Raw genomic sequence first — 22,839 nt, 5'->3', positions numbered from 1 at the left:
TAAATTGGTGAAGCCAGAGGATTGGATTTAAGAAGCAGATATACAATCTGGTTTAGGCTAAGCATTTTAGGATCATATCAACACAGTGTGCTGGAGTCGTTCTAATGCTGCATCGACAATACAGGACCACCAGGGTCATTTAGTCCAAACCCCTGCCCAATGCAGAAAATTCACAACTACCTCCCACTCCCCACACACACCCCAGGTGACCCCTACTCCATGCCCAGAAAATGGGGTGGGGGGAACCCTCCAAGATCCCTGGCCAATCTGACCGGAAGAAAAACTGCTTCCTGATCCCAATGTGGTGATCGGCATCACCCATGGCATGCAAGAAAAGCCATCAGAGCCAAACACTGATGCTACCTTTCCTGCCCTCCCTCTCATGAACTGCCCAAGGTAATAGAATCAGCATTGCTGTCAGATGGCCATCTAGCCTCTGCTTAAAAACCTCCAAAGAAGGAGAGCCCACCACCACCCGAGGAAGCCTGTTCCATGACAAACCGCTCTTAATTGTCAGGAAGTTCTTCCTTATGTTTGGCTGAAAAGTCTTTTAATTCACTTTCAATTTGTTGGTGCTGGTTGATTATTCCTCCTAAAACTTTGAACCAGGTGCCAGAATATGTTATGCTGACAGGAAATGGGTACTAATCTCCCATGTCCTAAGCAGGTCCTGCAAAGGAAGATGGAACTGAGTAGGGTTGCCATCTTCCAAGTAAGTCGTGGAGTTCTTCCAGAATTACAGCTGATCTCCAGGCTACAGAATCAGTTCCCCTGGAGGAAATGGCAGCTTCGGAGGTTATGCGTACTGCATGGCATCATGTGTGTACTTAGCTCCCTCCCCATCCAAACTCCGCCCTCCTCAGGCTCCACCCACAAATCTCCAGGATTTTCCCAAGCCAGAGTTGGCAACCGTAGCTGACAGCATGGACACCGCAACCCAAAAGGGTTCCAAGACTTATCAGTAGCAAGAAAGTAGATCCCTTTCATCTAATGAGCACAACATTGAGGTGTGGGCCCTGATTCATGGACTCCCTGTTGGGGAGGTGTCACTCCTACATGTCTGGTTTAGGGCTAACTAGGTAAAGCAGCCAGACAGGAAGCTCCCTTTTTGAACATGTTGCTAGAGGTGAGTAAGGCCCTGCTCTTAGTTTCTGGAGCAGAATGGTTTTGTCTCCTGTCATGCAAGGAACATTTCTATGAAACTTCCAGGAGGGCTGGCACAGCTAACTTCCTGCTCACCCCATACTTCCCGTGTGATTCCAGTCATCAAAACAGCCCCAGAGCAACATGGGTCCAAGCCAATACTGCGTGGCAACCACATCATCCTGGCAACCTAATGATGAGCTCTGGCTTTCATTTGAAGAAGAAGAGTTTGTTTTTATATGCCAACTTTCTCTACCACTTAAGGCAGAATCAAACTGGCTTACAATCACCTTCCCTTCCCCACAACAGACACCCTGTGAGGTAGGTGAGGCTGAGAGAGCTCTAAGAGAGCTGTGACTAGCCCAAGGTCACCGAGCTGGCTTCATGTGTAGGAGTGGGGAAACCAACCCGGTTCACCAGATTAGCATCGGCCGCTCATGTGGAGGAGTGGGGAGTCGAATCCAGTTCTCCAGATCAGAGTCCATTGCTACAAACCACTGCTCTTAACCACTACACCACACTGGCTGTCTGTGTCAAAGGACATTCGCATCAAAGCATTCCAAGCACATACCGGTAGTATGGGGTCCCCATTCAGTTTGTATCTGAATAGTTTAGCCCACTGAAGGTTTGGCTGGGTGTCAGCTAAATTAGTCTTTAAAATACTTGTTTTTAAAATGAATACATTTAACACTTGAAGTTGAAGCTAACCTCTACTGAATCAGCCCCTTGGTCCATACAAGTCAGTACTGTCTACTCACCCTGGCAGCAGCTCTCCAGGGGCTCAGAGCAGATATCTTTCATAGCACCTACTTCCAGATCCTGTAACTGGAAATTCTGGGAATTGAACCTGGGACTTTCTGCATGCCAAGCAGATGCTCTTCCACTGGACCCCAGCCACCCCCCCTCTTACTATTCTCTTTTTTTTTCTTATGCAGTAATTTAAGTATATTTCAGTTCTATGTTGCTGCTGCTAATAATAATAATAACAGTAATAATAATAGGCATCTCTGTGGTATTCCACATACACTATCTTACAGTGTAATGCTAAACAAAGTTACACTCTTGTAAGCCCATCAACTTCAATGGCCTTTGCCAGGTGTAACTCTACCTAGGATTTCACTATCTGCAGGTCAGTATTATTTTGTTTGCGTGGTCAATGGGACCATGAGGTTAAACAACCCCTAACGACCTCATAGCAGAAGCTATACAGGATCGGGCATGGTTAGTACTGAGATGGGAGACCACCAAGGAAAAGCTGGGTTGCTGTGCAGAGGCAGGCAATGGCAATCTCCCTCTGCTTGTCTCTTGCCTTGAAAACACCACAAGGGGTTGCCAATGAGTTGATTGCAACTTGATGGCATTGAATTGGTTTTATTACCATAATGAGTTCATGGCTGCACATAGAAATGGAGCCAGTTATAAGTACAAATATGCTAATTTAAGTAGTTTGTGAATTAAGAAAGTAGGCAGTCTCTCTTTTTTTCAAACTACCCCATTGATATTAATATCCTACTGTGAAATATGTCTTTTGGGGATTGCAGTAAATTATGGTATAAGTGTGTATGTATATATATATATATATATAATGTATATATATATACATACTATATAGCTAGAGAAATTTAAAGAAGAAGAGTTGGTTTTTGTACCCCGATTTTCTCTGCCTTTTTAAGGAGACTCAAAGTGGCTTACAATCGCCTTCCCTTCCTCTCCCCACAACAGACACCTTGTGAGGTAGGTGGGGCTGAGAGAGTTCAGAGAGAGCTGTGACTAGCCCAGGTTCACCCAGCAGACTTCATGTGGAGGAGTGGGGAAGCAAACCCGGTTCTCCAGATTAGAGTCCACCGCTACTAACCACTTCACCACTACATCATACCGTTTTTCAAATTTTAGCAGATATGAAGCCCAAACAACTGTATTTAAGAGGACAGGGCATTCTATGTGCAGCCATGAACTGTATTTAAGAGGGCAGTGCATTTTGGTGCTATCTGGTTCCTTCTTCCATGTGGTCCTGATTTCACGCTGCACCGCTAATATTTGTAAGTGCGAGACTACAAGAGCGATAGGGTTGCCAGGCCCCACTTGGCCACTGGCGAGAGGTTTTTGGGGCGGAGTCTGAGGAGGGCAGGGTTTGTGGAGGGACGGACTTCAATACCATAGAGTCCAATTGCCAAAGCGGCCATTTTCTCCAGGTGAACTGATCTCTATCGGCTGGGGATCAGTTGTAGTAGCAGGAGATCTCCAGCTACTACCTGGAGGTTGGCAATCCGAAGGAGTGACCCTGTGCAAGCAGGCCTACTTGGAACTGAGACCTATTTTATTCTGTGGGGCTTACTCCCAGGAAAGAGTTCCTGAGATTGCCATCCATGTGGGATGTTTAGTTGCTGGGATTATTTCCAGCACGTGCTCTGCAGCTCTGGGCCCGAGTCCAGTGTGGCAGGTGTCTGCCCTGCATGGTTTCCCGTTCCTGATGTTAACGGGCGCGGGGTGGGATCCGCCTGCACAGAAGTGTGGTAATCTTGCTCGGTGTAAGAATCCACCCTTCCTTCCTGAGAAAACCAGCATGCCTTCCTTCAAAGGAAAGAGCTTTGGGCTGGAATGCTCTAGGGGGGCTTCTAGCTTATTTCAGTAAGAACCACTTAATGCAGAAAAACTGAACTGTGCATCAGATTGAAACAATAACTCCTTTCTCTGGTTAAGTAATCCTCTTATTCCCCCACCCCTTTCCTTTTCAACCCCGTTATTCCCCTGTTTGGAAATGTGAAAGTGGAGGGGGGGGGGGGAAGAGGACAAAATCTTCTTGCAAGGGAATTGCACATTTAGGAGAATGGAAGTGTTACCCGAAAGGGTGCATTTTGCAGAGAACTGAAGTAGCATCACTAAAACTAGTCTTAATTGTCACCTGTGCTAGTGAAAGAATACCCAGCTGTAAAAAAATAAAAAAAAATAAAGGTTTGCCATTCTGTAAAATAGTTGCCTCTATTCATCGGTACTGTTCTCGGGTTGCAGGAATTATTTCCAACTTTAACACAAGAGCTTGAGTAGCAACTTCACAGCTACTAACCATATCATTTGGTTTAAAGGTGACTTGCAAATTCAAATTAGTTGAGCAATCTGCACTGGGTGCCCCCACAGTAGCACAAGAAGGGGGATCCAGGCGTCCTTATTACTCTAATCTTTCAAGTCAGGGTTGTTAGTTACTTGTATTTCCTGTATTGTACCCTGACATGAAATCTGTACGTCCATGCACCCTTACCATGATAGAATTATAGTGTTGTGGTACATTTATATATAGAAAGCTTTGCAGAAACAACCTTTCCCGTTGCCACGGGTGGCTGACACCTCTCCTGTTGCCAGCCAAGATCCAGTGCTCAACCAGATAAGTCGCTTTCAAGGTGAAGCTAATTAGAAGCCTGCCGGTGCATCATGCGCCCGCGCTCTCTCTCTTTCAAGGCCACATCATTTTCCTGAAAGAAATTCATGGTTCAGAGAGAGATCCGCAAGTTCTAATGTCATCTTGGGAAGTCCAATTTCTTTCAGGGAAAGAATTTTTGTTTCAGGGAAACAGTATGAGAGGAAGGAGTTGAATCTCCTGCCCTGATGACACAGCCCAGAATGAAATCTTTCCTGTGTGGATGTTTCTCCCCCCACAAAAAATAAAATAAAATAGGCTTAAATTACGTATTGATAATCCCTAGCATGGCCACTTAGTTGGTGCACCCTCATGCTCTCTCTCAAATATACAGGCAGATATCTAAGAGCATAATAAGAACTGCCTTACTGAATTCAATCCAAGTTAGTTGCTTCTGGGTGCTCAGATGCAAGGCTTGGCCATGATGACCTTCCTCTGGTGTGTGTTCTCTTCATCTGGTATTGAGAGATATACTGTATCTGCACATGGAGGTTCAGCTTTAACTAGTGGCTGTTAATGGAGTCAGTCTCCCTGAAGAAGAGTTGGGTTTTATATGCTGACTTCCTCTGCCACTTAAGGTAGAATCAAACCGGCTTACAATCACCTTCCCTTCCCTACAACAGACACCCTGTGAGGCTGAGGGAGCTCTAAGAGAGCTGTGACGAGCCCAAAATCACTTAGCTGGCTTTACGTATAGGAGTGGAGAAACCAACCCAGTTCAGCAGATTTAGCGCCCGCTGCTCATGTGGAGGAGCGGGGAATGAAACCCGGTTCTCCAGATTAGAGTCCACTGCTCTTAACCACCACACCACCCTACTTACCAGATCTTAAGGTGGTGGTTTCTACAAATTAACATTGAAGAATCCAAAGGTGCATCAATACATTGCTGGGCAGCACACCGTCTTCACACTATAGCAGTCATTCACAGCTGATTTCTCCTTGTTGTCCAATGATGTGTTGCTGCCGCCAGCTCCACTGGGGTTATGGGGTGGGGCTGGAGAAATTCAGCCTAACAGGAGCCCAGGGAGCCACATTTCATTGTCAAAGCCGTTTGTCTAGTGGTTGAGCCCATGATTGGCATGAAACAGAAGTTTATAACCAGAGCCAGGTTCCCTTGCTTGCCGCTGTAGCTTCCATCTGCCGATCCCAGCGGAGTTTACGACTTTCTGCCGTTGCAGCTGAGAGGGGTGGGGGGAAATGTTTTCGCTCAGCCGCTTTCCAAAACAGCAAAATGTATCAGCTCAAACGCCAACCCTGTTATGACAGAATACTTGCACGGAAGCCAATTTACACCCAGCTCCAAAACACTGTTTTCTCATTCCAGAGCAATTTATTCCTCGCACTTGATGCAAACAAAAGTCCCCTCTATCACAGGCACACTCCCTGAGAATGAGAGGAGGTCGTTCTGGCATCCGGGCCGTTGAATGATACTTTACATAGGAGTTACACAAATATGTTATGCTTTTACACACTGGGATGACGTGCTTTGCTGTCTACAGTTGGTGGTCAATGACATAATTCTAGATCACTGGTTCCCAACCGGGGGTCCATGGACCCCCAGGGGTCCGCAAGAACTAAATTAAGGTCCGCGAAACAAAGTTATAAACCCATAATAAATTAATATTTTCAATTAAAAGTTCTCTATTATAAAAAAAAAATTCAAATATTATTCTCAGTTTAATGTTTAACTAACAGTTATGATTAAAGTTTATTTTCAAATTCTCTGAATTTTTATTTTGGACCTTGGGGTCCCTGCACCAAACAAAAAAGTCCTAGTGGTCCCTGGTCAAAAAAAGGTTGGGAACTACTGTTCTAGATTATTGCCCCCCCCCCCCCCTGTAATGAAGCAAAGGGAGACTTGGATTTTTCAGGGAAATTAGGTCTGAAATTTGGTGGCACACAGAGGCTTGAGGTGGAAGTTCAACAGGAACTTATTGATAACAGAAAGGCAGGACGAGGGTTTAGGCAGGCAAACTTGGATTTCAGAAAGGTATTAGGATATTCCCAAAACAAACAGAGAGTAGGCCCTTCACAATAATACATATTTACACAAGAGAGGTTTGGTTCTTCTAGGCGGCCTGGCTAACTTCGCTTCAGGATGCTCGATCTTTGTTTTCACTGAGATGCTTGCTTTTGTTTGTCACTTCCTGGTTTAGATTTCACTTGAGTTGCCTTTAAAACACACTCCAGTTTCAGTTTCTGGAGCAAGGAACCACGCGACACTCTTCACCAGTTTAACACCTGAACTGGACTGGGATTGCTCAGGATTCTAGAGACTTAGGGATCACTCAATACACTTGGGACGACTTCCCTCTCCCTGGCTTTTGAGAACTCTCTTCTTTTTCCTCCAAGCTCACTCCCAATGTCCAAACCCAGACACACTCTGTTCACTCAGAACGTCCTGATGCCCTAGTTGCTGATTCTGTATTAATCATAGAATCATAGAGTTGGAAGGGATCACCGGGGTCATCTAGTCCAACCCCCTGCACAAGGCAGGACATTCACAACTACCTCATCCCCCCCCCCACACCCATTGACCAGAAGATGGCCAAGATGCACTGCCTAGCAAAGACCATTCTAGCTGCAGTAATCATATGTAACACAACTATCCGTTGATCTTTCGGAATATCAGGAAGATAGTTTTACAACAAAGTTTCTGGCTTTAATGGAATTTGCTTCCTCCACCCAATTGACATAATTTTACCATCTGTTTCCAAAAAGATTGATACCCTTATAGCTTTCTGGTTTCTGTTGCCTTCTTCACACCCCTAAATATCAAAAAATATATATATCGCCTGTCAGTTATTAATTGGTTACATGGATCGGGTTCTTTGTGCCTTAACGTAAGAAAAGGCTATCCATATTTCCTATTTTGATAAAGCGAGGGTAAGGTTGTCAACTTCCTGGTGAGGTTTGGAGTTCTCCTGGAATTACAACTGATCTCCAGACGATAGAGATCAGTTCCTCTGGAGAAAATGGCAGCTTGGGAGGGTGGGCTCTATGGCATCACATGCCTGCTGCGCTCCCTCCCCAAAATCTGCCCTCCCCAGGCTCCACCCCACAGATCTCCAGGAATTTCCCTACTCAGAGCTGACAACACTATCTAAGGGGCAACCCCCCTTCCAAAACCAAACACTTGATTGCTTTTTTAATTATATAAGAATTGATTTACAAAAGCAGAAAGGGAGAAAAGCAATCGTGGAGAACTTTACAAGAATTTATTTCATTCTGAAATCATTTGTGAAAACTTGGTCAGTGGGAATAATTGCATCAGAACCCGAAAGACCTCTTTAACAACAGCCCAGTAGATGCTTATGCAGCAAACCTCAGCTCTGATCTTAGGTGATATCTGTCGGATAGATTTAGCCAGCTCATTCATAAAGCTCCTTGGAAAGCATTTTCTGCAGCTTCTTTCTGCTAGCTGCTTGGAGAAAGACTACAATCGATAACAGTTGCTCACGTTTACCATTCGTTTGCTATGTAGTTAATGTTCCTTTTATTTTTTTAAAAAATATACCCCACATATTTAATACCCAGGCCTCCAGTAAACAGATTTTTTTTTTAAAAAAACATACCAATAGACCAATCTGATCAGCAGAGCAAATGCCCACAATTATTAACCAATAATAGTCTAACAGTACAATCCTAAGAACATTTTTCTAAGCCCCCACTGAGTAGACCTGAGTGGGATTTTGAGTAGACCTGCTCAGAATGTCTCTGTTGGCAAGCCACGCTAAACAGGTCTACTCAGAACTAAGTCCCATTTTGTTCAGTGGTGCTTTCTCTGAGGAAAGTATTGGTTGCAGCCTTAGCCAGTTATAAATCAACCATCAGTAATAATCTAAAGGAACAAATGCCTTTCTCAACAGGAAGCTCTTGGCCAAAGGTTAGGAGATAAATCAGCCATGGACAAAGAATTCCATGAATTCTTTGAACTAGGATTGCCAGGTCTCCCTTGGTCACTGGTGGAGTATGGGGGAGGCCCTGGACCTGATCAGCAGGATCTTAGCGATCCCAGAGATCTCAAAGGATGAGATGGAATACACACAAGCTGTACCTCATAGCATACATACTACTTTGGTTGCTAAAAGAACAGAGTGGTCACCACTGATATCTGTTTGAACTAGCAAGCTCTGGTAACTGTTGAATGCAGAAAGCCATGCCTGAGTTTGTCATCTACCCACTGCGCCAGCCAGACTGATTTCTGCCCACACATACAATGTAGGAGGAACAAGTCACTCACAGAAAACAGGATACCCTTTGGAAATGTTTGAGAAACCTACCCTTCGTACCAAATAATACTTGCAACCATCTCCGCAGATTCTAATCTTTGTCCTCACCAATCATTGTAAGAAGGCGCTATTTATTATTCCCTTTTTTTCAAATTTATTTTGAGTTGCATATCCTGTCTAATCAAGAGACAAGAGGGACACGAGTGCTCTCCAGGCAGCTCATAATTTTGGGGAGGAAAAATAATAACACGGAGACCAAAAGATCATAAAAATTACAACAACACAGAACAACATTGTAACAGAACATAGCAAAAAACTGTAAGCAATAGCAATTTAGGTACTACTACGGAACTGTGAGTTCCCCTGGGGCCTGTCGGAGTAACGACAACTTCAGTAGAGTGGACCTAGTTGGTTCTTCTTGACTAGGACCACGTTCTGTAAGGAAGAGGCGACCAAAGACATGCCCCTGTTTCTAGAAGAAAGCAGTCTGGCTTCAAACCGTTGGTGGAATGGAAACAAGACCACCCTTGAAGAATCTGAAGTTCATGAGAGGGTCTACAGGGGTTGACCAACACCCGTCTGCCTATCTCTTGCCACATGGTGGCTCTCCATCTGTACCATGGTCACTAGCCAGGGTCAACACTTCCTGGCTTGCAGAGAGGTGATGTTTTCTTTCCTTAAGAAGGAGCAGGGGAAATGGTATATAGGAAGTTGGCTAGGATTGTCTACACTCCTCCCTAGTGTTTCAGGATGACCTCAGCGGGTTCATGTTGCTAGGTAACTATCCAGCTCTGTGTGTCCTGTGAAGACAGTGGCCTATTTTTCACTAAATTTATGAATCCCTGCATGTGGCCAGCAGTGTTTCAGAAGGAATGCTTCTTGGTACAACTCCCCCACCCCCTGCACATAGCTCCTGTCTGACATCTGATTTTCTATCTTAGAGGACCTTTCTTCCTGACATGCAAAAACCATTCTTTCAATAGAGGAACATTCCATCTAGGTTGCCAGTCCATCTTCGCCACCAGCGGGAGGTTTTGGGGGCGGAGCCTGAGGAGGGCGGGGCTTGGGGAGGGGAGGGACTTCAATGCCATAGAGTCCAATTGTCAAAGTGTCCATTTTCTCCAGGTGAACTGATCTCTATCGGCTAGAGATCAGTTGTAATAGCAGGAGATCTCCAGTTATTACCTGGAGGTTGGCAACCCTAATGCAACCATACGAGGCCTGTATTGTGATGTGGTACAGCCCCGAAAGACTTGCCACCTTAGTAAGAACAAGGGCAAAACTGGGGGTCCTTAGGAACAGCCTGGCAAATGCAGCGATCGATTCCCCTGCCTTCCTTCATTTTCCCATGCCCTTTTTGCAGAAAGAATAATAGCTCAGATTGAACATCTTAACACAGAAATTCAGTGCATTTTTATTTTAACACTGTGCGCTAAATTTAGAGCATAATCTTTGCCTGCCTCCCATCAGCCAGATAAAGCAACTGAACCCCTGAAATTCACCGGTAACCTTCCTTGTGAATTAACGCTTCAGAAATATAAAAGCACCGGCTAAAGATTCCCTCTATCCAATGTTTCTAAAAGGCTTTATGTATTTATAAGACTCTGCGATCTACTATTGATGCAAATTACTCAGGATAAAAGAAAATCCATCTGTTATCAAAGGGGAAAAATAAATGAAATAAGTCCTAGGATTTAAAAGACTTAGCATGATGAGGAAGTTGGAATATATACTTTGTGATGGGTGCATAGTAATTGACAGTAGAAAAGACTTTTTTTTGTCATTCATGTTATTTTTATTCGATGTAAATGGAAGACGACAATTCTGTAATAGCCTCCCTTGTAACATATCTAGTTTAATTTTTTTCTAATTTTGCATTTTTCTCGAGAATTACTTGCTTTACATTTGACCTACAACATAGCTGGGCATTGTTAGCTTTGTTCTTATTACATCTAATCAAATTGTCTGCCGCTAAATAAATAGCATTTCATTAGGAGTACCCAATATACAGGGTTTCAGATTACTGGTACAAGAACAGATCTAAGTCTGGTGTCTTCAGTCGGCAATTAATTGGGCCCCAGCTAATGGTTTGCCCACAGGCAGTTTGTGCTCCTTGCCTTGACGTTCTCTTTCTGTGCTAATGATAAATCAGATATTGTGTGGTTCGTATCGTGATCTGTTCTTGTTAGGGTGGGCAAAAATGAAATAGTCTATTTGACAACTTCTTACCTTAGGTATTATTTGTGGGTTGGTTCCAATCAGCTTTTTTTGCTCACCCTCACTCAGTTCCCTTACTTAGGGTTGCCAACCTGCAGGTACTGGCTGGAGATCTCCTGCTATTACAACTGATCTGATAGAGATCAGTTCCCATGGAGAAAATAGCTGCTCTGGCAATTGGACTCTACGGCATTGAAGTCTCTTCCCTCCCCAGATTGGACCTTGGAGCCAGCTGACTGAGTGCTAAGGTAGCTTTAATTGTGGCCAAGGTGGTACACTCGAGGAACACCAGATTTGTGAGGAACAATACTCGAGTGCCACAGGATATAAAATGTCAAAACTAATCTGCTTCTTATCGTTCCTCTTCCTTTGTGTCACATACACACTCATACAAACTCATACAAGTTTTACACACTTTACTTCTCCCCCTCCCAGTTGTGATGCCAGCCTCCAGGGGGAACCTGGGGATCCCTCAGAATTATAGTTCATCTCCTGACTACAGAGATCAGTTCCCCTGGAGAAAATGGATACTTTGGAGGGTGGACTCTATGTCATTGTACCCGACTGAGGTCCCTGTCCTCCCCAGGCTCCATCCCCAAATCTCCAGGAGTTTCCTAACCTGGATCTGGCAATAGGGTTGCCAGGTGCCCAGTGGTGGTAGGTAAAATCCCGCCAATCCACCGGGTTGCCCGCCAGCCAGCTGAGGGCCAGCGGGCACAGCGAGCCCGCGTGCAGGCTCGGCGGGCCCGCGCACGCTCCGCCCACGTCACTTCCGGGTTTACCTGGAAGCGACGTGGATGCTCTGGCATCCTCGGTTTCTATGGAAACCATAGAGTTTCAGCTGGGATTGCTAGAGCGTCTGCGTCACTTCCGGGTAAACCCGGAAGTGTCGCAGGCGCAATGTGCGGGGTGTGTGCGCGTGCCGCGCCAGGCACGTGCGCACACCGCACACGTCCGCCGCAGCCCCGCAAAGCTCCCGCCAGTGGAGCTGCGGGGCCTGGGAAGCCTATCTGGCAACCCTACCACCTAGGGTTGCCAACCACTAGGTACTGGCTGGAGAGCTCCTGCCATTTCAACTGATCTCCAGCCGATAGAGATCAGTTCACCTGGAGAAAATGGCTGCTTTGGCTATTGGACCCTATGGCATTGAAGTCCCTCCACTCCCCAAATCCTGCCCTTCTCAGGCTCTACCCTGAAATCCTCCCACCGGTAGTGAAGAGGGGCCTGGCAACCCTTCTACCACCCCCATTCCCCATGGTGGCCAGTGGGGACCTGGCAACTTTACCTCCCCAGGCCGGACCAGATACATAGTCAAAGTGCAGCTTGAGCCTAGGTCTGAGGAATACACTGATGGGATTTTGTCATTGCTGTCATTTGTCATCCTTGGTGTGGAAGAAGAGAAAGAGTTATTTTTATATGCTGACTTTTTGTACCTTTTTTAAAAGGATAATCAAACTGGCTTACAATCTCCTTCCCTTCCTCTCCTCACAACAGACACCTTGTGAGGTAGGTGGGGCTGAGAGAGTTCAGAGAGAACTGTGATTAGTAGGGTTGCCAACTGCCAGGTAGTAGCAGGAGATCTCCTGCTAATTCGACTGATCTCCAGCCGATAGAGATCAGATCACCTGGAGAAAAATGGCCGCTTTGGCAATTGGACCCTATGGCATTGAAGTCCCTCCCCTCCCCAAACCCTACCCTCCTCAGGCTCCGCCCCAAAAATCTCTCGCTGGTGGCAAAGAGGGACCTGGCAACCCTAGTGACTAGCCCAAGGTCACCCAGCTGGCTTCCTGTGGAGGAGTGGGGAAACCAACCCAGTTCACCAGATTAGAGTCCGCCACTCATGTGGAGGAGCGGGGAATCAAAACTTGTTCTCCAGATTAGAGTCCACTGCTCTTAACCACTAAACCACATTGGCTCTGGATGGTGTTCAGCTCCTTCTCTCCTTGTTTGTGGACTTTATTGCCATGTTGGGTCCATTCCAACAGCCATCTCAGCCTGGGTCAGTTAAGGAACTGCTGGACTTGATGGGCCTTGGTCTGATCCAGCGTGGCTTTTGTTATGTTCTTATATAAGGAATCTAATGGTGATTTCCAGCCAGGTTAGCCTGAAAAGCTATGTGGGAGAAATTCACTGTCTGCTGGTGCCTGCCGGCTGACTTGGCATGGGCCAGCAGGGTTGGAAGTTAATGCAGAGAGGATGCTTCCCACAGTTGTGTATGCAAAGTGTGCGAACAGGCCCTTAAGGTGTACACAATGTACTCCTGTGATTTACTGTTTGGTTCCAGCTCACCATTTAGACGGCTCAGCTGTAGTAAACAAAATATTGCTATAAACTCTAATTACTACGAAGTGTTCCCTATATATATATATATATATATGGTGTTGAAATTGGTAAATAGTAAATGAAAGCAAACATAAACATATAACTATCTAGCAGTGTACATTGTTGGTCTAAAGCACCGTGTGCGCAGGTGTGTACTGAACAAGGTTTCCCTCCCCCTCCTCTTTTATGCTTTCGCTTTTTGGTTACGTTCTGTTACTGTGTTTTGTTCTAAATTAGAGAGTAAGATCTCTCAGGCAGGGCCATAAATAACGTCCTACATTCATAGATTTTTTTTTTTTTAAAGCACAGCTCTTAAAGATCGTTTGTAATGGCAGGTTTGTATAGTTTCTCAGCGAAGTTGGCTCCCGTTGCTGTCTGGGGATTTGAAATTGCTAGTGCAATAATTAGAATAATTCCCCAAATGACACGGTGGCATGAACGTATGTGTTGCACAGTGTTCGGTGCAGGCTGTGTTATACAAGGAAAGGTTATTGTGGACAGAAATGAGTGGCAGCAGCAGCAGAAAAAGAAGATGATAATCTATATCTTTAAAGTTCCTATATATTCTGTATAATAGCAGGAAGGAAACCCATCTGTGCTTCAAGGCGGATAATATTCTAGACCAGGAGTGTCAAACATAAGGTCCGTGAGCCGGATCCAGCCCCTTGAGAGCACTTATCCAGCCACACACCCCCACTCTCGATCTGGGCTGGCGAGGCATGGCCCGGCCCAACCAAGTGACATTTATGTCATATCCGGCCCTCGTAACAGTTAAGTTTGACATCCCCATTCTAGAGGCTGACAGGCAAAATCTGGCTGGTTATTTTGAATTCACATGTCAACTTTGGCCTCTCTTATCTTTCTCATCTGGCTCCTAGACTTGTGTACAGTAACCTCAGTACTTCCAGTTTGGTTCCCCTCTCATTATCTGCTCTTGTACCTTTGCTCTGGCCTATTCCGTCTTCACACTATGGTTGCCACCTCTGGGTTGGGGAATGCCTTGAGATTTTGGGGGTGGAGCCTGAGGAGAGCAGCGTTTGGGGAGGGGAGGGCCTTCAATGGAGTATAATGCCATAGAGTCCACCTGCCAAAGTAGCCATTTTCTTCAGGCGAACTGATCTCTGTCACCTGGAGATTTGCTGTAATCCCAGGAGATCTTCAGCTACCACCTGGAGGTTGGTGGCCTTACTTGGACACATGAACATATGAAGCAGCCTTATACTGAATCAAACCATTGGTTCATCAAAGTCAGTATTGCCCTACTCAGACTGGCAGTGGCTCTCCAGGGTCTCTGGCAGAAGTCTTTCACATCACCTACTTGCCTAGTCCCTTTAACTGGAGATGCCGGGGATTGAACCTGGGACCTTCTGCATGCCAAGCAGATGCTCTACCACTGAGCCAATGCCCCTCCCCAACCCACTGAAGGTGCTGTTCCTAAGATTGCACTGGTAACCTTCTCTCTCCTGAGCCTTTTTCCCTGTCCAGTCGCTCTCTGGTGTCCAAGCCATTCAGCAAATGGCAGTCACGGACCTGTCGCCTGCTCCCCGCATCTGTGACATCAGGGCAATCCAGCCAGTCCCTGCCAGGGGCTTCCCTACCACAAATACCTGAGCGCACTGCGCTGCAGATCCCGTGTCTTTCTAGCTACATGCGAGCAACACTTCAACTGAAGCGAGCGGGAAGCATTCACTGTCATGAATAATAAATAACAAGCCTGTCCTATCTGCGCTGCGAGGGAGTGATAAAAAAACACATGCTTATGAGCACTCAAGATTTCACAGCTGTTAATTTTGAACTTTTTGATTGCAGTCCTGTTCGACAAGGGTAGGGTGCTGGGAGGGCACGCGGCCAATGCGAGAAGCGAGAGATTATGACAACATGCATTCATCATTATGAAGCTGGCTATGCTTGGCCTAAGAGGTGGCCCACGCCAGGCAAAACGCACTCTGGAAAAATGTTTTCACTTTGTTAAGTGTTAAAAATCCCCTTTAAATAAGTCTTGTAATAGAAATACTTTTGGATAATATCACACACAGTCTTCTTCCTAAGGGGTGCTTGTATGCATTGTCAGTCAAGAGCATTAGCTGTTGACACTTTGGGGATTGTTCATGAGTAGGTCCTGCCCTGACCTGGATGGCCCAGGCTAGCCTGATCTCGTCAGATCTCAGAAGCTAAGCAGGGTCAGCCCTGGTTAGTATTTGGATGGGAGAGCACCAAGGAAGTCCAGGGTTGCTGTGCAGAGGAAGGCACTGGCAAACCACCTCTGTTAGTCTCTTGCCATGAAAACCCCAAAAGGGGTCGCCATAAGTCGGCTGCGACTTGACGGCACTTTAAACACACACACACAGGGTTGCCAGGTCCCTCTTCGCCACCAGTGGGAGTTTTTTGGGCCGGGGCCTGAGGAGGGTGGGGTTTGTGGACGGGAGGGACTTCAATGCCATAGAGTCCAGTTGCCAAAGCGGCCATTTTCTCCAGGTGAGCTGATGTCTATTGGCTGGAGATCAGTTGTAACAGCAGGAGATCTCCAGCTAACACCTGGAGGTTGGCAACCCTTTTCATGAGGGCTGTGGCAATCTTACAGGTAGGCAGCATACTCTAGCCTATCAGGACAGAGAGCTTGGTTTTTGTCATTGTATAGAAACAAACAAGGAATACCCCTGAACAGCCTGTTTTAGGACGATAGGGAAGACAGAACATAACGATTTCCTGCAAGACTGGCAACTGCAATTCTTAACTTCAGCATTTTTTTAATGAATATATCCTCTTCTAGTGCATATTACTTGTATATATTTAAGTGACACCAGTTACAGGGATTAGGCAAGTAGATGATGTGAAAGACCTTAATGTGTTCATGTGTTAGAGTCTAGCAAGGGAAGGGAAATAAGCCAGGCATCACTTGAGAGCTGCTGATTAAAGGCAGAAGAAGGGAGCGGCCAAGATGGAGCTTTGTGGGCATTACCCTGGTCTGAAGGGGAGGGCGAGTCATGGAGAAAGTGACCAGTATAGAGATGCTTGGCAACTCCTTCCCTGCTGCCAAGGTGGCAGGGAACTATAGCGAAAACCAGACAGAGCCTAGTTTCCATCCCGCACATGAAAAAATCACCACAGAAAATCACAGCAGTGCTTCAGGTTGTACGTTACCATGGACATTCCCATGTGAAGACAAGCAGCCTTCTAGAATTTGTTTCATCCCTCACTCCACACATATAATGTCTTTGTTGGTGCCACAGTCTAAACTCATGTCAGCCACTTCTCTGTTATTTCTGACCAAGGCTCCATCGCACAAAGTGATTTTGGATGGCCGTGTTATTGGCTCAGATGCATTTTTGGTTACGTTTGTTTAAAACTCATAATCCTCTCCTCTAGTAAACCCTGCCAGTTTATTCGATGACCTAAGCCCAAGGTGTTTCTTCACCCATCCTCAGTACTAGGTAGGGTTGCCTGCTCCGGGTTGGGAAATACCTGGAGATTTTGGGGGTGAAGCCTGAGGAGGGTAGTGTACGGAGAGGGGAGGGACTTCAGTGCCATAGAGTCCAGTTGCCAAAGCGGCCGTTTTCTCCAGGTGAACTATTGGCTGGAGATCAGCTGCAAGGAGATCTCCAGCCACCCCCTGGAGGTGGGCTACCCTAGTATTAGGTAAAACACTCCTTCAGCAGACTCAGACTAGGCCTCTGTCCTTCGTACATTCAGTCAGTTTAAACATGGCTTGAGGTGGTAAGAACTCTTCCTGAGCCTTAGTGGACTGCGTTGTGTTGCCTTGGGAGGAAACCTGATCCGAAAACCCAGTGCTTCTTTTACGTATATTATTCTTGTCATCATGCTCAATGGCAGTAGATAGGTTGCCTTCAGGAGTTTGCAGCTTTCTAAAGTTCTCTGCTATAAACAGAAGGCTGATGAAGCCCCTTTTGGTGAAATGCAAAAGAATACCTGGGATTTGCATACCTTCTATGCGGTCCTGAACAATATTCCATTTGTGGGTCCCACCAGACGCTTGGCATTACCCTTTTAAGGGACTCATTTCGGCTCCAGTATTACGGGTGAAATTGTGGATACCTACCGTGTTTTCGGGGCTTGTTAAGTGCACATATGGCTCTTTTTACTCCATACTTATAGGATCCATAAGATACGTTATTGAATTTATATAAGCGTACTGTGGGACATAAGTTCCCCTGGAGAACATGGCTGCTTCGGTGGGTGGACTGTACAAAATTACACACCTCTGAGGTCCCTCCCCTCCCCAAACCCTCTCCAGGATCTACCTCCAATAGGGTTGCCAGGTCCCTCTTCGCAACCGGCGGGAAATTTTGGGGGCAAAGCCTGAAGAAGGCGGGGTTTGGGGAGGGGAGGGACTTCAATGCCATAGAGTCCAATTGCCAAAGCGGCGATTTTTCTCCAGGTGATCTGATCTCTATCGGCTGGAGATCAGCTGAATTAGCAGGAGATCTCCTGCCGGTACCTGGCAGTTGGCAACCCTAAGAGCTGCCCAGTCTGGAGTTGGCAACCATGCCTTCAGGTGGGACCTGTAGTTCTGGAATGCCAACCTATCTCCAGACTGCAGGGTTCCGTTCAGAGGGCAGGTTCTGTGGCATCGCAACCCCAGTGAGCTCCCTTCCCAGACTCCACTCCCCTACCTCCAGGAATTTCCAAAGGCAGAGTTGGCTGCCACAAACTGCAGGCAGTGCCAAGAATGTTACACTACAGCGAACCAACTTGAAGGTGTTTGCCCAGATTTATCAAGGTGGGTCACAGACTGGCTGGCTCTTTTTCTGTCCAGAGCAGGTGAAACGTGTGTGGCCTGGCCTAGGCTCGCCCGCAGCCATGGGGCAAAGCAGTTATGTTAAACAACCTGGGCGTTGCTCATGCCCCTTGGCAAAGTAAGAGGAGACGCTCTTTCAAGGCCCGGAGCCACTGTTGACTGAGACGCGCCTTCAGTTTTCTCTGTACAGGAATGAACTCCACCATCTTAATTGTGTGTGTGTGTATTGTTAAAGAAGCAAGTTATGTGGATTTTGGCAGAATCTACTTCTGTGGGTTAATGAAGATCATGCCAATGTCTTAATTTTAAATCGGAGATGTGTATCTGCAATCAGGATGGGTAGCCGTGTTAGTTGTCTGTAGCAGTAGAAATAGGGTTGCCAGGTCCCTCTTCACCACCGGTGGGAGGTTTTTGGGGTGGCGCCTGAGGAGGGCAGGGGTTTGGGGAGCGGAGGGACTTCAATGCCATAGAGTCCAATTGCCAAAACAGCCATTTTCTCCAGGTGAACTGATCTCTATCGGCCGGAGTTCAGTTGTAATAGCAGGAGATCTCCAGCTAAGTACCTGGAGGTTGGCAACCCTACGTAGAAAAGAGCAAGAGTCCAGTAGCTCCTTAAAGACTAACAACATTTCCAGCAGGGTATGCGCTTTCGTGAGTCACAGCTCACTTTTTCAAAGAAGAAGTTCATACCTGCCAGAAATTTTGATAGTCTTTAAGGTGCTGCTGGGCTAGGGTTGCCAGGTCCCTCTTCGCTATTGGTGGGAGATTTTTGGGGCGGAGCCTGAGGAGGGCGGGGTTTGGAAAGGGAGGGACTTAAATGCCATAGAGTCCCATTGCCAAAGCAGCCATTTTCTCCAGGTGAACTGATCTCTATTGGCTGGAGATCAGTTGTAATAGCAGGAGATCTTCTGCTGTTACCTGGAGGTTGGCAACCCTATGCTGGGCTCTTGCTCTTTTCTATCTGCTATCAGTTTTCAATAATACTTAAATAATCCTGCAAAATGAAGGAGAAACTCTGCATATTTGATTCAATCTGCATATGGCACAAAACTTCTCAATGTGGCAGGAAACTGAAGCTATTTATTTTTTTTCTCCCTGTAGAAAAGTCTATTATTTAAGTAGTATTGCTCATATATAGCAAAGAAGGAGAGAAATATAGTTCAATGAATTACAGATAGCATTTCGAGGTTGTTGTTGTTTTAAAAAAATTCCTGTGCAATTTGCTGGAAGCACAGAAATATTTTTAAGCTGTGTCTCGTCATGTTTTATTATTAAATAATTAAAGAAATATTGGGGGGAGAATCTATGAAGGAAAAAGGATTTCTTTTTATCTTCTTTTCCTTTGTATCTGTACAATACAAGCCCTGTACAATAAAGAAAGCGGGGGGTGTAGCTGGGAAAACTTGAATGTTTATTATGTTCAAAGCGGACTTGAGTTTTGCTTTTTTAATGAAAATGCTTCTGTTAGCAAAAACATTGAACGTACAAGTATTCATTCATATGCAGCATACTATAACAAACCCTTAGAAAGACCTGCTGCCCAAACTGATGCGTATTTACCCAGAAGTCAGCTCCCTTGAGCACTGTGGCACTTTCTTTCAAGTAAAGGTGTATAGGATCACAACCGCAGGCCTTGGTCTAACTCTGGTAGTAGCCAGCGAGTGACCCTCGGTGGGGAAGCACATCTTTTCTTAAAAGGTTTTTTATTTTCCAAACAGATATTACAAGACATACAAACACACAAACATATAAACATATACATCAGATTCTTACGTTATAATGGAACTATAGTTTCTATTGTATTATACCTTCTTTGAACGTCAAAATTACATATTCAATGAAGTATTACTTGCTTAAATTTTAACATTCTATTATTTTTATCAGTTAACATCTATACACTCAAGAAATACTTCCCATTTTTCATAACAATCAGAGGTTGATCTACTATGCACTAGGGACGTTAATTTAGCCATAGTTGCATAATCTGCTATTTTATTTGTCCATTCAGTTATGTCTGGGTAATCTTCTGCTTTCCACTTCCTTGCATACTCCATTCTTGCCACTGTCACCATGTATTTAAATAATTCATTATATATATTTTTGGCATATTGTCTGGCAAAATATTTAACAACATACTTGGTCAGGCTGCACCTGGAGTATTGTGTGCAGTTCTGGAGGCCTCACTTCAAAAAGGATGTGGACAGAATCAAGTGGGTGCAGAGGAGAATGAGGATGATCAGGGGCCTGGAGGCCAAGCCCTATGAAGAAAGGCTGAGGGACTTGGGAATATTCAGTCTGGAAAAAGGAGGTTGAGGAGGGACATGATTGCTCTCTTGAAGTATTTGAAAGGCTGTCACTTAGAGGAGGGCAGAGAGCTGTTCCTGTTGGCAGCAGAGGATAGGACTCACAATAATGGCTTTAAATTGCGGGCAGAAAGGTACCGGCTAGATATTAGGAAAAAAATTTTTACAGTAAGAGTTGTTGGACTGTGGAATTGGCTACCTAAGGAGGTGGTGAGCTCCCCCTCACTGGCAGTCTTTAAGCAGAGGCCGGACAAGCACTTGTCAGGGATGCTCTAGGCTGATCCTGTATGGAGCAGGGGGGTTGTACTGGATGGCCTGTATGGCCCCTTCCAACACTATGATTCTACTTTTTGAATCTAGGACAAATTTGATTTTCAATATTTGCATTTTATCAAGTATTCATTTTCCAATATTTTCTTGCTTTTTTTTGCAAGACCACCAGGGAAGCACATCTTGATGCAAATCGGATGCCCAGATAAGCCTCTCCATGCAGATGGGATGCATGTGCAAATCAACACTAGCATCTCATTAAATGCAGCAGGCTGCTTCTTGCACACAAATGTCTCTTCTTCAACAAAGACAACCGAGAACAGCTAAAAAAGCTCTCATTTATTGTGTTTTGGGGTCAGTTACAGCTTTATTGTTTAGCCACAGGACACCAGTACTTCTTCATGCAATGCATAGTTTTCTTATGGAACTCACTGCCACAAGATATGGTGAGGATGACAACGAACTTTGTTACTAGCCTACCATTTTCACTGACAAAATTTGAAAAGCAATTCAAACAGACAGCAGAGACCTCCAATAAACAATGGGTTACCTTTCCAGACATCTGCAGTCCCCAAAACCTAGGGTTGCCAACCTCCAGGTACTAGCTGGAGATCTCCTGCTATTACAACTGATCTCCAGCCGACAGAGATCAGTTCACCTGGAGAACATGGCCGCTTTGGCAATTGGAGTCTATGGCATTGCAGTCCCTCCCCTCCACAAACCCCACCCTCCTCAGGTTCTGCCCAAAAAACCTCCCGCTGGTGGTGAAGAGGGACCTGGCAACCCTACAAAAGCCCCCATTCGTCAATAACAACATTAAAAAAATAAGTCCAAGGGAGACACCAGCAAGTACTTGCTGAATTGCATTTCATCAGCATGGTTGACTGTATCAGCAAAGGGTTAAAGAGAGCTGTCACCTTCCTCCGCCACCATGGCATAACATACAGGCATTCCTTGTTCTACTACACATCGCTTTACTGCGCTTTGCAGATATTGCATTTTCAGCACGGTGACCTCACATGGCTATACAGTTGTCTAGTTGTGCACTATTTCTTTCATAATGGACCAAATCTTGTAGAACTCCTTCCAAATCTTTTTGAACTTCTAGTGACTTTTCAAGAGGTTCTTGTGCTTGTCAAGCATTTGGAGGAAATTAATGGAAATTCAGTGAAAATCACAGCTCCTTGCTTGTTATTCCTACTAATTGCAGTTGTCACCTTGGTTTTAGAAGAAGAAGAAGAGTTGGTTTTTATATGCCGACATTTATCACTTAAGGGAGATTCAAACTGGCTTACAATCACCTTCCCTTCCCGTCCCCACAACAGACACCCTGTGAGGTAGGTGGGGCTGAGAGAGCTCTAAGAGCTGTAACTAGCCCAAGGTCACCCAGCTGGCTTCATGTGGAGGAGTGGGGAAACAAATCCAGTTCACCAGATCAGCCTCCACCACTCATGTGGAAGAGTGGGGGATCAGACCCGGCTCTCCAGATCAGAGTCCACCGCTTCCAGACTGGTTGTTTCAGTTCAGTTGTGAGATTCCTTGGGCCACAGACTTTTCCCTTATCTAAAAATAAATGAAATAAATATATTTAAGGACTGGATTCTGCACAGGTATACAGCTCTTGATTTCTCTGTGCTTCTGCTATATATGCCCTTGTTGACTGTCAGCTAAATGTGGGAGTTGAGTGGATCAAACATTATGTTTGATGTTCTGTGCGGGTTTTTGATGGGAAGGGTTGTGAGGTTTAACTTGGAAGTTCTCTCTGTAGTTTCTGATCTGCAACGGCCCATTTGTGCACATGAGTCATCCCTTGATTTTTTCCCCCTCAGTCATCATATCATGTATCGGCACATCTGAACAGTTTCTTCACAGGGGGGAAAAAGGCTGTAATTTTACAATCCTTTGACCTAGAGCAGTGCCCTTGGCTTCTGCTGAGAGGACCGTCACCGAAATTGCTTGAACATGGAAGGAAGAGATTTGAATGTCAGGCAAATGCCAGATTTGGTGAGCTTTAGGTCGTTTATGCATGGGAGTTTTACCGGAGGTTCGTTGCTTGGTGGACCCACACTTCCCTGTTGGGAATCTATGCACTAGCAGCCTCCAAGCTCAAATCAAGCCCCCGCCCCTTTAAATGCTGCTTTGTAATTGGCTTACTGTGAGCGAAAATTCCCTCCCCCAAACCCA

At 45.5% G+C, this 22,839-nt stretch overlaps 1 protein-coding gene across 1 annotated transcript in view; it reads left to right on the top strand.

Annotated features, from left to right (window-relative positions):
• Nucleotides 1-22,839, top strand: part of PCDH7 (protocadherin 7) — a 465,455-nt gene that overhangs the window by 12,908 nt on the left and 429,708 nt on the right. The gene's annotated exons all lie outside the window — the stretch shown is intronic.

Source organism: Euleptes europaea, chromosome 9 (assembly GCF_029931775.1).
Source record: "Euleptes europaea isolate rEulEur1 chromosome 9, rEulEur1.hap1, whole genome shotgun sequence".
NCBI classification, from domain to species: Eukaryota; Metazoa; Chordata; class Lepidosauria; order Squamata; family Sphaerodactylidae; genus Euleptes; species Euleptes europaea.
Note: the sequence above shows the minus strand (reverse complement) of the source record. Positions and strands in the feature narration are given on the sequence as shown.